Here is an 18,353-nt window from a genome sequence, read left to right on the forward strand (position 1 = left end):
GTGGAAAATAAGTCGAATGAGGAAGAAAATACAACACAAGAAGAGTGAAGGATGAGCATATGGGAAAATGAGAAGGGTGAAACACCGCATAAGAGGAAATTTTTAGCAAGCAGGGAAAGCGGAAATATTCCTAATTAGTTGCAGTAACAAACACTGCCTAGAGAGGAAATAAAAGTAGTCCCATTGGATTTTAACAGTTTGTTAGCTAAGGCACCCAGTGCAAAGAAAAGGAGGAAAGCGAAGGTTAGATATGCCACGTGACTGAATCCTGAGGGAGAACATGAATTGCATATTGCGGAGCCACTAACGGATAAAGGTGATGAGGAACTGACAACTCATGGTTATCAAATCACAATAGTTTAGTTATGGTGACCTTCAAGGTTTGAAGGAGCGAGGATTGATGACAAATTTCAGAGAGATCAGAAGAAAGACAAAGAGAAAAAGGAGCAAATAGAACAGTTAGTGCAATTTGTTAGGGGAATTATCCAGCCGGGAACAACTCCACAAACAATTACACAACATCCAATATTAATGTCAAAAGAAGAGGCCAAAGTAGTAAGCACCTTGAAGCGCAAGGCAAAGTTGGTAGATGAATTGATTAATGAGGTATTAACTCATGCCAAGTCCTCGTTACGATTAGTTGTGACTAGATACTTTATGTGGGCAAAGTTAATCAAAAGGATAGCTTTAGCTCAAAGTAAGCATGAGGAGCTACTGGAACATGTAGAATTGGAAAATACAAAATTACAATAAATAGAAGATATGACTATAGATGTAATTGTGGATCGGGGAATAATGAAAGTGGAGAAAGTGCAAGAAATATGAACATGGATTGCTTTAAATAAATGGCAATTGGAAATACTACAGGAAGATATCGATAAGTTGCAAAAGGTAGGAAAATAAGTTGAGGATATTCAGAGGCAAAATAGGATGCTCATATAGATATTGATGGAAAGGTTGATTGAAGATGCAATTTTCTTATGAGAGGAAGAAATAATCCTTGAGTTCGAAGACACTTGGGACAAAAGATTACCTGATCCTTCTAAATACAATAGTTCGCATATTTTTAAAGACATTGGGAAGTTGCAGCCCATAGTAAGGGAGTGAAACGAAAATGTCACTCCAAGAGAGCAAAATAATGAACCTTTGTGAAGTGCTTGTTGGGTCCAAGAATACAATTTGTCCGCAGTAATGGATTGTGCTAATGAGGAAGTGACTCAAGTATTAGCTAACTTTGAGAAGTATTTTCTATTAAAGTAGAGTGTTGATGAATCTGGAACTGAGAATCTTGGTGTTGACTGGTCCAAGTCAGGATACTCCAGCAAGAAATTTTGTCATTTTTTGTAATACTACTATACAAGCAAATAAACTTTTTATTTTTCATTATGTTTGAGATTTGTAGATTTGAAAGAGCTCTGGTGTTCCCAAGTTTCTATTTCTTAATTCTCTTACAACCATAGTTATCTCAGTTTTTGTTCTCTCCTTGCAAATGCTTGATCTGGTAAAGCTTACAGTCAATTAATGGTGCAAATTAGACTGAAAATCATTGTTTTGGTGAAGAAATATATAACTTTGCACAACTTTTCTGGTGTGTTGTATCTCTTTCTTTATCAATAAAAATCTTCTTTTAAAGATCGCACAATTTTGTGGATGATTGAGAAAATGTTTAGATTGTTCATGAAATTTGTTCTTTCTAGAGTTTGAAATAGTTGTTAATTCTAGAGAAATCACCAAGAATCCCCTCATAAAATAGTTGATGTATGCTTAGTAGGTAAATACCATAGGGTCATAAATGATGTTCTGAGCCTTGGGGTTAATGTTTCATTAATATTTCAAGTAAACATGCCTTTTATTTGAGAAAAGTTCGTAATGTTGAGGTGGACTCAAAACTCACATCAACACCATCTTCAACCATGCCTTCAACATCTAGCTGAATTTCATAATCTTGCACCTACTGCATGGTCATTCTAGACCAATCTCTATTTTTTACCTCAAAATCATTAGAGCAATCTACCTGGTAGTCCTCTAACTAAGGCGCATGATTATAGGACCCCAAATATAGATTGTTCTTCACAAAGAACTTATAATCAAAGTGCAGCCTTATGACATCATAAGTTTCTAAGGAAAAAAATTTCAGTGGCTTTAATGACATTTAAAGCATTACATTGAGATTTACAACTATAAACTCCTAATTTGATAGGAAATTGAATGCCAAATTTCTTTTCACTGCACCTCTTGTTAACTTCACTAATCTGTCTACAAAGTTCTATCATTGCAAATTTGTTTGCATACCTTGAAATTTCAAAGGGAAGCCATAAAATCCTCCAACTTTGATGTAGGTGAATGTAGAAAATTGAAGGAAGTAGCTTAGATATACCTCTGTCAACTCAGCTACTCCCAAAGAAATTCTCATATCAGGATGCCCTTTCATCTCCCTAACCAACCTCATGGTGAATACATCATTGAATCTTTGATAGTTGGCATAGCTCTTTTCTAATTGAATGCTTGGGTAGAAATCATATATTTGAATATTCTCATCAAATTTCTCTATTGACTCCCGCCTAGGCCAATCTCTAGTAAAAGTAAGGGCATAAACTAAATAAGAGGTCATATAGAAAAACTCATTAAGCCTGAAGAAGTTGATTTCGGTATCCAAACGATCATTGATAATATTACCCCAATCTAAAAATGAAGTGCCTGCACATATCACTTGAATGAAGAAAAACATCCACTCAGCCAGATCACTAGCCATCTCATCTCCTCTCAACCTATGTAGCAGGACAACAATGTATATAATCTCACCCTTGAGGAATGATTTATGTATGTTCTTGGGCAATTTTGACTATCCCTTACAAGGGCTATCAAACCATTTCTTCACAATTTTGTCCTTGTAAACTTTTTTGTAGTATTAAACTCACATTGAGAGAGGGTGAAGTCCTAGTCCGAATATTCAGCTCTATTCAGGAGTGAGAGGAACTTTTGAATTGTTGCCCTAACCAAATTCACCAACACCTGATTATTTTTGTCTTAATTTCTCTAGTGTTGGGATGATATCTATTCATGCATTCCATTAGTAAATGCAGGCATTACACAAAAATAAGGAACACAATAGCTTGCAACAATCCACTTTCACTCAACTTCTAAATGATAGGATGTCAATTAGGGTTCTCAATTCACTTCTAGAAATCATCTAGGTTAACATGACCTAGTTTTGTATCTCCAATCTTAGGGAAAGCACAATCAAGCCCATTCAAATAATCATAGTTTGTATATTCAAACTTCATTTTCTCCCAAATTATGTTCAACCCACATGGTTTTATTAAGTCTCAACACAATTACAATGCCACTACCCTAGAGAGATTTCAAATTGGAAATTGACCACTAAACGGAGCAATTCAAGTTTTAGAACCAACCTTGTGAGCAATGGTGTTGTGTCACAGATATTTTTCGTGCCCTAGCTTGTTTACTATCCATTTTTGCTTTTGAGTGCAAATGATCACAACTAATAACACTTAAATGGGAAATATTTTGTAATCCTTTCCTTGTCATTTACTCTGTAACCAACTTGGTCTCTACAATTACTCCCGCCAATATTACCATTGAACCCTACTTTTGAAATGGCTCAAATATCTTTGTTGGGCTCCACTTCTACATTCAGTTGAAGCTTCTCTCAACACCTTATTCAATTTACTCTTTCCTTTCTTTTGTTTGAAATTTACAAAGAAAGTTCAACACTTTCTATTGACTGCCGATAAGGGTTCCAGAACAAGCCTTTACGAGACCTTATCACTTGTATTCTTCTTTTCCCCTTTGAACTTTATAACAGAAAGTTCAACTTACTTATACTTTTTTCTTTGCTTCTCTCTCTTGAACCATTTATTTACTTAGAACTTTCTCCTTTTCATCCCTTGAGAGTTGTACTTGTTCTATCAGAGGCCAATATGCTATCTCCAACCAAAACTAGAGCAACCATTGAGTTCAACTTCGAACAAGAAACAAAAGAGTTAAGCAATCAGTTCCAATTGGATTGTCAAAGAACGAAACTGAAAATGGTATGATAAATGACTTACAGAAAACCATATAAAACTTAGTTCCATTTGTTCCATTCGACATCGACGTTTGGGATATAACTTAGTCTCAAGATCGACAAGGATAAAGTGATTAAGACAAAGTTGCTTCAATAGAAGTTGAACTCGGCCTTAGGCCAACCAACTAAGAGATTTTCAAAAGAAACAAGGAATGAACTAGTTCCAACTGACTTTTTAGACAGCGACATGACTTAAAGAACTGCCTCCAAGTTTCAACAAAACCTTCAAGTGACTTGGAAAAATTACAAGGTGAGGCTAAAATTGTATCGTGAATAAAATGTAGGTAACACATTGTTAACAAGATCTGCAGAGCAACGAAGTTCCTGCCAAGAGAGTGGTAGAACAATTTTGTTTTTGTTTGATCAAGATTTTTGCTGGATGTTATAGTTGTCAGTGGCTTGGTAGAGTTTTTTGCCAAATGTTATAGTTCCTAGTGGCTTGGTAGAGGTGTATGCAAAAAGTAGACAGGGGTCTCAATATCCATGAAAACATGGATAGAAAAAGAGCTCTCTATAGTACAGGGTAATAGGAGTTAGAATACACAAGTTAGCAAGAACAACAGTGAAATAGACATAAAGGGATTAAAATTACAAAACTAAAAAACAAAAGCATTTAGTTCAATCATAAAGAACAATATTTTATCAAAAATATTCCAATGGGATGGCATAAATTGTCAACAAAAAGCAACACAATCACAATCATGGTGTAAAGTATAATAGGATCGAAAAAACAGCCTAGGGAGAACATTCTTTTGCAATAAACATGGTATTTACATTAACGAGGCTAATGTCTCAACTATTGGCAAAGGAGAATCATTGTTTGAAGAGACAGATAGAGAAGCGATAAAGATTATGCAACATGATAACAATATTAATAAGGATTGATGATTTATAACTCTTGGAGGCCTCTTATGCATAAGCATAAACAACAATTTAAATTTTTCTAAAAAATCATTACTCATGCATGTGCCCAAATTAAACCCATTACATCATGTCTTTATGGGACCATTAAAGCAATCCAAAACACATGTATTTCATCTATTAATTCCCTGAAGATGGGTTCCAAAAAGAGATGAAAAGTTTGAAACAAAAATCAGTACACAATTGTATCCACGCATAAATCTATAAGATAAACTTGTTTATCAAATTTTCACTGATATTAAAATGGCTCCTTACTGTCATCCCTCTCCAAGACCCTTTTTCTATAGTTCTAGTAAATGATCAATCTGAATTTTGGATTTAGTAAATAACCATTATATTAGCAAAAAGGTTGCCCAAAAACATGCAAGTCTAGGTTTATTCACCCAAATTTTTACAGTGATAAAGGAAAGAGTTGTGTGTGATCCTTTGCTATACTTTTGGAATTCCACTGGTATGAATGATAGGTTTCGTAACTATCATAGTACAATCAAAATCATAGCATAGAAATAGGAAATCAGCCAGCAATGGATTTCACTAAAGCACACACAATTCAGGCTGTGGTGGTGTGTTGGGACCTTTTATCTCATCTGTATATATTATTGTGCTCTCCTTGTCACTATTCTAAATTCTAGTATGGTAGGGGAAAGAACATGGTTCTAGATATGTTAACAGTTGAGGGTGTGCACCAGCAATAGTGGAAGGCAATGAGTAGACACTTTTAATAAATTGAGCTAAACATGATGGACATGATGTAGTTCTTTTTTTGTTAAAGGCCCAAGTACAAAGCTTTAAGAGATTAGTAACTTCAACTTTCTCTATTTGCACAATCTAAAATATTTGAAGTCCATAGGTGCAACATTCTACTATGTGAAAAACAAAACTATATTTATGCTTCGTAAATAACAGATAGAAATTTTCAAATTGACATCCAACCACCATATAAGCCTTACCTATTTAAAGGTCAAAAACTTAAAAATAAGACATTAATTATAAATTAAAATGACATACACTACATGGCCATACAACTCTCAACAGTTTGCAAATCTACTCAACCATACTGACTGCAATATGGCCTCCTAGAATTTGAGTAGACTCTGGAACTGTGGAGCTCTCTCTGAATCTCAAATAGCAATCTAGTAAATATTTAGCAAAACAAACAAAAGAATCTTTTCAAACATTTGATATTCAATCATAAACTACAATGGGGAAAGTTGGAAACAATTAGTGAGAAGCATAAAGTCAGACCTTCCAAATCAACTACCTCATATAATCTTAAAGTACTAGGAAACATTTAAAATTTCACACAGATGTATGAGTTCGGCAACAAGATTGCAAAGATCTCAAACCCATCAAAATTTAAACAACTAAAGATACAATGACTTACTAAACAATAATTACTATGAGAAAATGGTAAATGGGAAGTTGCAACAGTGCATGGTATTAAACTAGGGGGAAAATAGAGGAAAACAATGAAATGTAATTAAAGATATAAGCCTTATATGAGATGTATAATGTTGACAAAAAAATTTTAAAGGAGGGTTGAGCAACATTTATCTATATGGGGCTTGCTGTAATCATACATGGCTTGAACTTTAAATCATAATAATACATATTTTATTTATTTTTCCTCAAAGTGGTATCCCTGAGTAAGACTCCAGTTGAAGAATCTGAAACAGAGTATGTGAAGTAAGAATTTGTTCTAAGATCATGAATGGATTCTAAGAAGTGGACTTTTCCTAGACTTTCCTTCAATTCTCATAAATCAATTCTTGGGACGTCAAGCTTTAACTTGGGAGAAATAGTCCTATTGTTTAGCTTGTTTGTAGATTGATCTTTAGCACATGTTTAACATCTTTATGAGATTATTGACTATTTAATGATCTGGTTTGCTTTAGCTAATTATTGGAGTTTAAAAGTTTACATCCTAAAAGAGGATACTAGACATTTCATCCTATACAGATCCAAGTATCGAAGGAAAAACTACTTTGTGTGTTACATTGTGGCACAAAGAGAATAATGAGTTTCGCCATGTATATACATTATTAGCAAGAATAAGAAAGTTGTGTGAATGTTGTGAAATTTTTTTAGTGTTATGGCTAATACAAAAATATTGTACTATTGTGTAATGCATCTGCCACATTATTGTATTATAATAATGGACCACGCAATGGTACAATATGCCAGGGTACATGTTACATTGAGAACTTAGTGAATGGTGTCAAAAAAGATGAGTGTAATATATGTATTACTTCATTCTCAAGTCCTTATTAAACTATACAAATACTATATGCTATGCACTCTATTACTCTATCTCATCCTCATTTTGAGCTTACATCAATTGTATCAATTGAACTATGATAAATGCCTGAAATAATCAACATTGGCGTCTTCCTTAAATTTCCTTCAAGAATGGAAGGAGGATATGAAATGATAGAGAAGAAATTATGGTTGATTCCAGAAAGCATAAACAAAATCCTAAACTAATTTCAATAACAACCCAAATTTTATATTAAACTCATCCCCTTTCTTTGCTAAGGGTACTAGGACATTGTGCAGCCCTAGTGGAAGAAAACTAAATATATTGTTGAATAAATATTAAAAGTCGTTGAGCTACATATACCTGATGATGATGGCTCTTAACCATAATCTTCATATTCACTCCTCCCAATGAATCATGAAGCCAGGAATGAAGTGGAGTATCTTCTACAACTTTGATATGGTGCCTAAATCTATCATAATCATCATCGTTTATATGCTTAATATCAAAACCTAATTTTTCAGACACCTCTTTCTCAACATCCTCCAGTTGAGCGGGCTTTTTATTAGAAATCAATACACAATTATAAATATCCAATTGGTCTATTGTCTGGACCTGAAATCAAAGCATATTAGATTAGGTTACCTGATATAGGGTTCCCCCACAAGCTATATTGAAGAGTTGAGATCCTCTGCATATACCCAAATAAGGTATGTTCCTTTCTAAATAGCGTTGGGCAAGCTGCAATTCAATGGAGTCCCTTGCTCTGTCTATGTCAGTATCACTGTTGTGTAATTTCCTTATTTGGTTGAAGATGCACTTCTTACATTTATACACTAGGGTTGAGCACTAAGAGCTAAAATATACTTTTAGGGAAACAAAAGTGAATGTGCCAAAGACCTCAACCGGTCCATAAAAGCGGGAAAAAACTATAAAAAATCAAATAAAAGACCTTACAGACATTTGTTACCTTCAAAAATATCCAAATAAAAACTGTAAATAACACTAATTTTCAATGTATCCAGCAAAAGAGATAGCAATAATATTCAAAAAAATGGTCTTTGAATTACTATAGGTGCATAGACAATGTATATAAAACAACAAATCAAATAGGTGAAGCAAAGCATGGGCTTTTGTTTTAAGAGTTGAAGGTTTTGAAAATGAACTGTCTAGGAGAAAATTTCAGCATTAGGGTTTTAAAATTTTACACCCGTTATAGCCAAAAACTAATCAACAGAAACATTTTGATTACATAATTGAACAATGACAAAAATGGAAAGCAGAAAATAACTGTGTCGAGTAGTACCGTTTAAAATTGCAAGATTCAGGGATATTGTAGATGCCTAGGTTTGTAGTGCAATTCCCGTCTTAATCGCTATTAGAGAATAGAAGGGGTAACATATGATGCTAAGATTTATGGTGAATCATCATATAAATTATAGTTCACAAATGATTTAAGATCTGACCATTCAAGAGGGGGGATTTTGAGTTGTGATAATGGTACGTGGACTGTTTATATGGTGCATGTAGAATGTGTTTGTAACAGAAAAAATAAGCAGTTTTGAATGCATCTGCAGAGAGACGAGTGGATGAAAAATGCAGCAGGGACTAGGCAGTAGCAGAAATGTCAGAATGAATAACCCAAGACCTCTATCTTCTCACCCTCTCTTGGGTAGTTGTGTGTTCTCTCCTATAAATAACCATGCACACTTTTGAATGCGTTTGTCAGCCATTTGCAATGCCAATCACAGGCCACCAAAATAATTTCTATCCAAAATTCTCCTAAAAAATACACAGGTTTAATGGATAGACATGAGAAATTAGGAAAATATTTGCAACGAAGTGACTTATGATTGGTTTCTTAGCCTTAGGTTAATCAGATGTTAATGAAAAATCCCTCCGCTATAGTTTCCTACAGGCAGGAACTAATAATTTCTTTCTAGAGTGCTCGTTGATAGATAGATTTAGATTGTTTATAGGTTACTTTTTTGAATTTGAATTTTATTTCCTCTAAATTGAATTTTAACTCAATTTTATTTATGTTTTTGTTTTATTTGGGGAAATTTACTTGATTTTGTGGATCGGTGGTGGAGGACCGATCTTTGTTTATGAGTAGATATTTTTTATATTAAAAGTTAATTATTATTTGTCTTGTACTAGCTAGTGTATAATAGATTATGGATGGTCAAACAATGATTGTTGAAGATGATTGAATAATTTGATGATTGCATTTCAAAATTTTGTGTTGGTAAGCATGGGGAGAGACAACATGTTGTAGAAGAAGATTTTGTTAAGCTTTCATATAAAGAGATGTTGGACGGGAAAAGCCATAACATTATGAAGTTTACAAATTTCATAGTGGTTAGTAATGGTGGTTGTGGAAGGAGAAATATGGCAAGTGACTATGATGTCAAAGGAGGGTCACCCGTCAAAAGAGATCATAGTATTATGCCTTCTTTTTAAAATTTCTTACCATTTTTCCTAGTTTAGATATTTTAGAGCCCTAAAAAAGGAAGAGAATGGGCTAAGTAGTATTGTAATCTTTTTCATTTTCTTGGATCATTCAATAATTTTTTTTGATGATTGGATTGGAAAAAGATTAGGGCAAGAAACTTGGATTATATGCGAGTTTGTAGAGAATGATTCAAAATGAATTGTTTGTTATGTTTATTAAAAATCATAACATGCAAGATCACATTTCTGAAAAAGAGTTCTATAACCTAGGCGAGTCTAATTTCAGAGTTGTAGCTTGGTCTATAGATTCTAATCTAGATAAACTCTTGGATTAGTTTACTCCTAGACAACTTAGACTCAAGAATATTGCACCCCAATTGTGAATTTTTTTTTTGCATTTTCTTAAACCTTTGGGAGAATTCCTATAGAATGAAGAGACAAGGGTGAATTTACCTCACTTAAATGCCAGGGTTCTCATTTCAATGAAACCCAATATGGAAGTCCTTGAAACCTAGGAGATTTTGTTGGAACATAATTTATTTAACTATAATCTTGAGATTTGGGAATTCTTAATGCATGTTTTCTTTGCAATAAGAATGACCAACAATAAAAATGCTATCCCAAGATTCAAAAGAACAACACACATGCTAATAATAAAAGTAGTGACAAAAACATCATAGGATAGGATAAGAAAGTTGAGGAAAATCTCAAAAAGGGGGATGAAAAGTTCCCTCAAAGTAATAAGATGAATAACGAGGGACATAAAGAAGTTTAGAGTGTAAATAGAACCTTTGAAGTTCAAGAAAGTGTAGGGAAAATTGATACAAGTCAAAATCTCTCTCTCACGAGAGAGGAGGATTATGTTATTTTTTCACTAGATGTGAGTATGAGGTTGTTAAATATGATCCCTATGAAATTATTAGGGGATGTGTTAAAATAAATGCTCAACAACTAGTTTTAGAAGGAATTAGAGTCAATATTGATAATTGTTAGAGTTATCTTGTATTAGCTAATAATTATTTATTTAATTATTAGTCTATTATACTCTATGTTTAAGCTAAACTTAGGCATTTAATAATATTGTAGGTATTTAATAATTATTCTAATTATTAAATACTCTTTATCCCTTTAGGGTTTCTTTAGGGTTGCACATCTTTAGGGTTTCATATTCTCCTTTCATAAGGATTGTATTGTAATTTTCTTTTTCATTCCCTCTCTGAATGATAATCTTTTTCTTCAAAACCTTTATTGTGTTTATGTCTCCAATCTTCTCTTGTGATAGGTATTTTGCTTCCAAGTGCTCTTGGGATCTCATAAGTTGCACTTTCTCAACTTCTTCATGGTATCATAGTCTACATCTACTGCTGCTTGTTCCTGATTTTTTTCAAAATATTTTCTCTGGAGGCAAGGGTTTTAGTTTTTTTTAGAGCTTTTAGTTTTGATCTAGGAGACCTCTTTGTTTCTGGGCATTTTGAGCTCAAATGAACCTCACCATTGAGCTCAAAACACCCAAAAACCCCCATTTTCATATAAAATTTGTCCAATTTGGACAAATTTGGCTCTAGAATTTTTTTTTGATTTTGGCCCTTACATTGCATGTTTTTCAGGACAAAAAATTCATTTTTCAGGCCTTTTTACGGCATGCCCAAGCCACTTCCAATACCGCGAGCCGTTGGTGGTTTATTAACCGTTGTGGCCAGCACTGTTGTTGGTGGTGACCGCAGGCGGCTTTCTCAACCGCCCTGTCGTCCAGCCCATCCCACCACCCAGCCGGCTCTCCGTCTGGCTGTTGCTCTACCTCCCGGACTACCCAGCCCGCTCCGTTGCCCAGTTGACCCTCCACCTGGCCGCCACTCTACTTCCCAAACTACTCTGCTCCTCCATTCGTCCAGGCACCACCTCTATCGCCGCTCCACCCAGGCACCACCTTCGTCGCTGCTCTGCCCAGGCACCACCTCCCTGACACCAGCATGGAGGGGTTTTGTTCTTTGGAGGCTTTTTGAGAGGTAGTTGGTGTTTTGGTCATAACTTGAGTAAAGGGAGTCGGATCTTCGAAAACAAATATGTGCCAGAAATCTCTTTTTGAGCTCTATTCGGATCTAGAGGTGAGATTTGCTGATTTTTTCATCTAGTACCTATTTTTTTGTTGTCCAAGTCAGTGCTTTTGTTTTGTACTCTGGGAGCCATAACTAGGGCAAACGGACTCCGTTTTCGGAAAATGAATAGGCATCGGAAAGGTATTAGAGAGACCTACTTAGATTTGCAGTTATTTTTTCTAGAAATATCACTAGGTACACAATATAGTGTCTGACACATTTTTTTAGCTCTTGTCTTCTTTTCTAGCTCTCAGATTGTACTGGTTTTTTGTTTTACATATTGTGGGGGTGTTACTTTTTACTATTTTCTGTAATTTACTTCAGAAAATCAGAACACCTAAATTAAAAATTAAAAAAAAACCCTTTTGCATCTTCTCTCTATTCTGAAAGATCACTTAAATTAAAAAAATCAAGAGCAGGTACAGGTACACATGGCAAATTCTTCAGTTGAGCTTCTTACATCCTAGAACTATCACCTCTGGAAAGCTCGTATGATGAGGCTTCTCAGATCAAGAGGGTTGTCATCCTTTTTGGATGCGGATCAGCCATTGTTGCAGCATCCTTTTGAGATTCTTCAGCACCAGAATAAGATGGATGAGGTTATGGGTGTCATCTCTTTACATGTTTCAAACAACTTGCTTTTTTACCTTGATGGTTTTCTCACTCCTCAGGCTATGTGGTCCAAATTTGAAACTATCTTTGGTACTATCAATGAGTTCAGAGCATTACAAATTGAGGCAGAGCTCTCTTCCTTGTTACCTGAGTCCTTTCCTCACATTGAGGACTTTCTGAACAAGTTTAAAACCACCAGATCTATCCTAAACAATTGTGGTAAAAATAAGACAGACATAGAGTGTATCTACCTGATTCTCTCTAAGCTTTGAGGTCCCTATCATATATTTGCTTCCACATTTTATTCTACTATGGATGCCTTGGGTACATGCTTCACCATGCCTACTTTTGATGTGTTTGTGATCGCTTGACTCATGAGAAGGCTCACCTATCTCAGTTGGACACTCTCATAGGATCAAAGCTGAAACCATTGGTTGCTTTGACATCTAAAGAGAACAAGAAGAAGAAACCAAAGCTTAAGAAGGATTCAACTGGCAGTGAGCGTCCCTCCAAGCCACCACCTAAGTCTAATTATAAACCGAAGTCCTATCCCAAATAGGAGCACTCTTCTAAGTCTAGCGAGTCTTCCTCCAAGACTAAGAATAAATTAGATGAACATGGCAGTTTTTGTGGCAAAGAAGGTCATCCAGTTTCTCGTTGTTGGAAATGACTAGAGGATTTGGAGGAATCCATGCAGTAGCATCATATTTCTACTCCTCAACCTCCATCTTCCTCTTCTACTTGGAAAGGACATGCTCTTTCTGCACAATATTTTCCTTCTACATCCACTTGGATTATTGATTCTGGGGCTTCTCACCACATGACACACTCACCACAACTTGTTACCTCACTTTCTCACAGTAATACTTTATAGATTGCAGTTGGTGACTCAACACAACTTTCAGTTTCAGGTTTAGGTTTTGTTCCATTGACAGGTGGTTGTTTTCAGGATGTTCTTTTGGTTCCTGACATTTCGACAAACCTCCTCTCTGTTTATCAGATTTGTCATTCTAGCTTTGGTAAAATAGTTGAGCTCTCACCACATGATGTGGTTATTAGAGAGCTTCATGATCCTGATTTGGTTGTGGCTACTAGCAGTGTTGATCTTGATTCTCGGTTATACCGGTTTGATGGCTTTGAGAGTCTAGATGATTCAGGTGTTTCTCTTGTAGCACATGTAGATTCAATGAATAGACTTTGGCATGAGCATTTTGGCCATGTCAATTATAGATACTTACTGCAGATGAGCACACAGGCACTTGTTATTGGGCTCCCTCAGATATCCTGTATTGATGGTGTATGTCAAGGTTGTGCACTTGGAAAGCATCACTATGATCATTTTCCGATAGGCAAAGCCACGCATGCTAAGGCACCCTTGGATTTGATACAGTGATCTTATGTCATTTTCGACTCCATCTTTTTCAGGGTCCAAGTATGTGCTCACTTTCATTGATGACTTCTCTAGACTTACATGGGTGTACTTTCTTAAGTACAAGTCTGATATCTTTAACTCATTTCTAATCTTTAAGACATTTGTAGAGAAGCAGTCTGGTCTTTCTATAAAGAGGATATGCACAGATAATGGGAGAGAATATGTGAATCAGACTTTTACAGATTTTAGCATAGAGCATGGTTTGCAACATCGGTTATCAGTTCCTCACACCCCTCAGCAGAATGGTGTTGCTGAGAGAAAGAACAAAACACTATGGAAGTGTTGGCTTTTTTTATGATTATGTTGTGATTGTCATTGATGGACACACACTTGCATTGAGATCATTTTTGTATGTATAAGTTAAAGCTCAACCGGTACATGTTCCAACCAGTATGATGCATTATAGTCCTTAGACTATTGGTGTTTTGCAGAAAGTGATTACCGATCTGAAGCGGTATGTTAACCCCAAGCCGTTCAAGGATCTCAAGCAGTACAAAGGATCAAAGCGGCGAAACACATATTTTCCCAGTCTTCATTTTGTCAAACCGGCAACCAATATTTTGTATGAACCGGTAATACTTTGTGATGAGTTACCAACCGACATTTTGTGATGAGTTACCATCCACCGATTGTTTGACGGTCTCGACACTTTAACGGTGCTTTTTGTGTCGTGTTACCAGATATGTCTAGATGCATTGAACCTAGGAAATTGTAATGTAAACCTATTGGACCGACATTAAATCAGATTCCTTTAGAAGGACATCATGTCTAGGGTTTTAGGTTGTTGTTGTGATTGATGTTGTTGCTAGGGTTTAAGGTGGTTGAGAAGTTAGAGAGAGTATGAATGTGTAGAAGACTGAAGTAATGTTGGAATGCATTAGGAATGAGCTATCAAGGATCTAACCAAGCAATCTGTGCTATTTGCTAGATCACTCACTTGTTGATTACTCACATCTTTGACAAGTCTATAGCCCTTAACTGGGTAGGCCCAAAAGCCTCTTGTAAATCCTCTAACAAGGTGGTTCACATCTGTGGATCTAAAATCCTCTAGCAAGGTAGTCTTTAATCAGACTTATCTCCTAACAGAGATTGAGATTCCTAACAGGATCTATTCTAGTAAAGAACATTGTAAGACCTTAACCGGTCTGACCTTAACTGGTCTGGTTCCTATTCTGCAGATAGTTACTTGTGAGTTCCATCTCACCATGGTTTTTCCAATTTGGGTTTCCACGTCAAAATCTCTTGTGCTATGGTGTTTGTGCTTCTGTGGGTGAATGCATTATTTGCTATTTGGTTTGCATGTGTGCTAACCGGTTTGTCTCCTAAACTATTTTACCGGTTTACTGTTAGTCTAGCAAAGTGTTCTACGGGGCAACCTGCTAATCTACCTAACTAATATTGCTTTGTCAAGTTGGGTGGGCATAAAGTATTCCCAATTTGAATTCTCCCACCGTGCTAACTCAATCCTTTACGTAATACCCGAGGCCCCCCTTTAGAATAGTAGGGGCCATAGCTTCCTAATAAATTAATCAAAAGGGGGGGTGGGGGTGCCATAGCTTCCTAATCTAGCTCCGAAAGGAAGGAACTAACGGAAGGAAGGTCCATCACTCCAAGGTCCATCGCTCCTACTACTCCAGTTATTCATCATGAACCGGGGGTCCTACCCTATCCTGTTCAACCGGAAGCTGCTACTTGGACTGATACTCTCACTGGGTCACAAGAAAGGGAGGTTATTGTCTGTCCTTCATTCACCCTCGGTTGCCCCATACCTTAATTCTTTATCCTATATTATCCAATCCCCATAACTTCTTAGGTTTCTCCCAACCACCAATAGATCAGAGAGGACGGACCATATAGATGTCTTTTTCCCCCCCCACATGGATAAAAGTAGGTAAATAGGAATTAGTTCCAACTCCCACATGAGAAAGAAAAGTAGAATATCTCGAGAAGCAAATAACCCCAATTGGCCACTGTACATTACCAACATCAAGAAATGCAATAATCGCGGATTCCGAGTAACTAGCCAAGTAGCTAAAGTAGCTAAAGTAGTTACAAATCCCGTTAATAAAATAAGTCCAATGGAAAATCCATCAATTCCCAGTTTCCAATGAAAATGGATAAGATTTATCCAGTTATAATCCTCCTCCAATTGGATTAATGAATTATCAAAATGATAATGATAACGGAATATATAGGTCATTAAAAGAAGATCTAATAAGCAAATACCTAGAGTATACCATCGAATCATTTTATTTCCTTTATGGGGAAATAATGGGATTAATAACCAAGCAGATATGGGCAAAATAAAAATTATTGTTAACCAAGGTAAATTACTCATAATGAAGAACTTGCTATATTTTCCCTTTTTGAGATATTGAAAAAAGGGTATTTCAGCAAGCTAATTTGAATCATTTTGATAATGATCTCATTTGTTCCTACTGAAATAAGAGAAGCATAAGTCTTTTTTATTTTTAATCTGGGCCCTCCGTCTAATTGATTTTCAAGAGAATTCCTTTTTTTTTCAATTGAATAACCTCCAAGAATATTCCCATATTTTATCATTTTTGAACAGGGGTCATTCAAAAGCAAAAATGTGCTTTTTATTTAGTAAAATACCTTGTCCTCTAGGTATTCTAAAAATGAAATCAGGACAAGGAATTCTTCGCTTTCCCCATTGTTTATCACACCATAATGGTACGATGAGTTTATTTTTTTCCTTTTTTACACTCATATGGGTATTTTCAAGAATAATGGCAGAATAGATAGAGTCTTTATGTTTGTTAGGTATGGTTCGATCAGTTTCGAAATAATTCAAGATTTTTTTTCCTTTTTCAAAACAGTTTGAGTCAACTGATTCGTGTTTCAGTTGATCCACCGAATAATTCGAAAGTGATTTATGTTTGTCAAGAAGAAGTTTTGGAATATCCACTTGATCTTGATCTGAAGAAAAAGGTACTACAACGGATTCATATATACTTCCCGATAATACCCATAAATGAGTTGTCTCTAATATAAAATTAGACATAGGGATACTCTGGTGCATTTCTCCTATCAAGTCAGAATATATATGTTTCTTTACTTTTTCTTTAGAGGGGGATCTTTTAGCACGAACCTCGGCAATTACTTGTTTCGATTCGACGAGTTGATTATTCTGAATGAATAGCAAACTTTCTGGTGGAATCATTAAGTTTTGTACTTCATATTGATTATTGATAGTCACGTCTAAACTATTATGACATATATAAGCAAGATGCCCATGACGGGTACGGGTAGGATAAACCAAATTTTCATTGAATTCAATTTTTCCGGTGAACGGGGCTCGTACATGTTCTGCAATATCACCCGTGAATACTCCACCAGTATGAAAAGTCCTTAGTGTTAGTTGAGTTCCTGGTTCTCCAATTGATTGGCCTGCAATAATGTTGACTACTTCTCCTAATTCGATTAAGTTGCTATGAGTAGTATTCCGACCATAACATAATTGACAAATCCAATATATACTTTTGCAAGTAAAAGGGGTTCGTATATATATTGGTTGTACTTGGAAATAATATAATTGATTGGCAAGTTTAATTCCAATATCTTCATTTGCGCGTGGCAATACATCTCCCGTGTATATATACATCATCTACTAATACACGACCAATTAGTGTTTGTAGAACAAATTTATTTTTGATTGTTTCTCGATCTTGAATGAGATTTACAAAAAGACCTTGGATAGTACCACAATCTACTTTATGTACAATGAGGTGTTGTACTACTTCAATGGGTCTACGTGTGAGGTATCCAACATCTGTTGTTCGTATAGAAGTATCCACAACTCCTTTACGAGCACCGTAACATGAAATAATATATTCCGTTAAAGAAAGTCCTTTGCAGAAATTCCCTTGAATGGGTAGATCAACAATTTTTCCTCGAGGATCTGACATTAATCCTCTCATACCTACTAATTGGTGAACCTGGGATGTACTTCCTCTAGCTCCTGAAAAGGACATCATATGTACTAGATTAAGAGGATCAGTCATCCTAAAATTCGGATTCATTTCTCGTCTCAAATATTCACTGGTAGCATGCCATACCTCAATCAATTGACATAATTTTTCTACTGCATGTACATTCCCATAATCATGATGTCTTTCTGAAGCAAACCCTCATTGCTATGCATCTTGGATAAGCCATGCTTTAGATGGTGTTGTTAAAAGATCATCAATTCCTAATGAAATAGTTGCATCAGTAGCTTGCTGGAAACCTAAAATCTTCAGTTGATCTAATATATGTGATGTATATGTCATTCCAAATTGATTTACCAGTTTACCTAGTCACTTATTTAGTAGCTTACCCAGTAGCTTATTCAGTCGATTCTGTTGATGCAGTTGATCCAGTCAGTAGTTTATTCTGTTCAAGATCGAGAACCACCAGTAACAAATCCAAAAGCACCCATTGCAGATACAGCTAGGCTTATAGTAGGCAGCTAGAGTAGCAGTTCCTGTAAGT

The 18,353-nt window shown here is 35.6% G+C and overlaps 1 pseudogene; it reads right to left on the bottom strand.

Annotated features, from left to right (window-relative positions):
- Window positions 1–16,193: 16,193 nt before the first annotated feature.
- LOC131071541 (DNA-directed RNA polymerase subunit beta''-like) overlaps window positions 16,194–18,353 on the bottom strand; it is a 46,082-nt pseudogene continuing 43,922 nt past the window's right edge.

Source organism: Cryptomeria japonica, chromosome 11 (genome assembly GCF_030272615.1).
Source record: "Cryptomeria japonica chromosome 11, Sugi_1.0, whole genome shotgun sequence".
In the NCBI taxonomy this organism is placed as follows: Eukaryota; Viridiplantae; Streptophyta; class Pinopsida; order Cupressales; family Cupressaceae; genus Cryptomeria; species Cryptomeria japonica.